The sequence below is a fragment of the Rattus rattus genome, chromosome 5 (genome assembly GCF_011064425.1).
Source record: "Rattus rattus isolate New Zealand chromosome 5, Rrattus_CSIRO_v1, whole genome shotgun sequence".
NCBI lineage: Eukaryota > Metazoa > Chordata > Mammalia > Rodentia > Muridae > Rattus > Rattus rattus.
Window position 1 is genome coordinate 107,989,063 of NC_046158.1, and position 2,624 is coordinate 107,991,686.

The window sequence follows — 2,624 nt, forward strand, 5'->3', positions numbered from 1 at the left end:
TTTGATCCCGGGAACCACATCGTGGAAAGGAAGAAGCGACTCCTGTAGGCTGTCCTCTGACCTCCACGCGTACGCCACAGCATCAGCCATAGCACGGAGAACTAAACTGAAAATGTAGAGAACTCGTTTAGAGACAAAGACAACCCGGTGTGTACTTTCATAATCCTTCCCAGAGAAGAGCCTGCAGCCTCAGGAGATCTGGAGGCCCCGGTGGAGACCCACAAGACTTCAGACATGAAGACATGAAACTTGAGACCTGTGCCTCTGGGGTTTTTAAAGCCAATACAAATAAGTGTGTGATTTGAAAGAGCAGGGAAATGAAGCACAAGGAGTTATTTGAGGCTACTTGGGGATTGGGTTGCTGAGATCTCAAACTATTATTAATATTCCCTATATAAATGAATGACATAGGGTTGGCAAGAGGGTTCAGTGGGTAAAAGGTGTCTGTTTCTAAGACTGATGGATTAAGTCCTGGCTGGGGGATCTACATGGCAGAAGGAGAGAATTGACTCCTACAATCGTCCTCTGACACAGAGGTGCTTTGGTACATATCCTTCCCCATCACAAATAAACGAATGAATGAATGAATAAAGAAAGAAAGAAAGAAAGAAAGGAAGGAAGGAAGGAAGGAAGGAAGAAAGAAAGAAAGAAAGAAAGAAAGAAAGAAAGAAAGAAAGAAAGAAAGAAAGAAGGCGTCCAAGAATGGGCCAAGATATAATTTTAGACTAAAGACAGCCTGACTCACGAACACAGCAATCGTGTCACTGAACGGCGGGCATGCAGTGTAGGCTCTCCCAGTGTAGTCTAGGCAGCTTCACAGGCCAAGCCTGGGTTTGCCCCCAGCCTCTCCACCTTGACTTTCTGGAATGTTTTTTTGAACAGAGCAGAGTACACGAGTAGGAGGCACTGGGTTACTTGATGAGGTGAGGTGATTAGAAAATGCCAGGCCAGTGGAGAGGATGCATGTTTTACAGAGATAGGGAGGCTGTTCCTAGGACTGATTGCAGAGCTCTAGGCTGGCGGCCCCAGGTAATGGCTGCCTCATTGCTCCTTTCAGTCTAAGCCTTCTAGACTTTCCTGGGCAGGGGCAGGGGCAGGGGCAGGGCAGGGGCAGGGGGTTGGGGCTGGGGCAGGGCAGGGGCTGGTGCAGGGGCTGGGGCTGGGGCTGGGGCAGGGGCTGGGGCTGGGGCTGGGGCAGGGGGCAGGGGCAGGGGCAGGGCAGGGCAGGGGCTTGGGGTGGGGGTGAGCTCAAGGGCAGGCCATTCGTCAAGGCCCTTTTAGCTGTAATAACACCAGATTATTTCCCAGACACAATACTACACGACCTTTCTCACATAGTTTTGCTTGTGCGTTGTGGTGAAGGACAAGCCAGAGCATGCGGTAAGAATTTGGCCTTATCAGCTGTTGAGGCCACACGCATTTCCTGCATAGTTAGCTTTACCCAGGGCTCATAGGGTTTTTGGATCCTGGGGTTGGCAGGAAATGCTAAAGATGAAGTTAATGAAGGTGAGGTTATGAGTCCCAAGATGTTGGAGGTAGCATCTTCTATGAGACAAGTATTTTGAGCCTCCTTCTCTGAGTTGCTTCAGTACTGGGGGCAGCACACATGGGGGGGTGCCCTCATTTCTGGCCCATTCCCTTTCCCAGAAGTTGAAGATTTCTGTTGGGCACACAAGTGGTTCCAGCTTGAAGCCAGTCAAGACATGTCAAGTCTGTCCTCTTCCAGGACAGACAGGTGACCAAGTCCAGTCTGTCTATTCAGGGTGAATTTGGGGACTTTTGCTGGGATTGCTTGTGATGGGGAGGAGCATGCAGTCTTGAGTTTACATGGAGCTCTGGTCCTAGCCTTTGTCAAGGACCTGAGGCAAGAAACCGGTGCTGGTAACATCAGTAAGCTACTGGGTCCTTCCCTTTTCAAGATGGCTAGTGGTCCAGGCCAGATTGGGCTGCCTCTTTACGGTTGAGACAGTCCTGAAACAGCCCTACCAGGTGCTAGGCATGCTCTGAATAGAGTTGTCTGGAAGAGACAGAAATCCCTGATGTTTTGGGAAAGAGCAGTACAGCCAGGGCCAGAGCCCTCTGAGCAGACAGAACTCTGATACTGTGGGCTCCTGGGCAGGCTGCCCTGGCTAGCCTGCTCATCCCAGAATACCCTGGCAGAGGCAGGGCCTTTCTTTCTAGAGATTAGAGAGCCTTCAGTTCTCTGTCTCTCTGTCTCTCTGTCTCTCTGTCTCTCTGTCTCTCTGTCTCTCTCTCTCTCTCTCTCTCTCTCTCTCTCTCTCTCTTTCTCTCTCTCTCTCTCTTTCTCTCTCTCTGATGATGCCTGGGGTTGTGGGCAGCAGAACCGTATCCATTCTGTGAGTAGGCACCCATGTCCCTTCTCTGTCCCCACTTGGTATCAGTAGATCAAAACTCTGCCTCCTCCCCCTCTACTTTCTGTAGCTCCTTCCCTCTGGGTCCCACCGATGAGCCTATCTGGTGCCTTTTTACCTATCAGCTCCAGGCAGCTGCGGGCCTGTGGGCCCCACCCCAGTAGCACTGCCTGGCCTTTAAGGTGCTCTGCTGGTGATCCCATCCCACAGACTCTGTCAGGGTCTTTCTTGTTCCATTTCTGCCTGATTTTC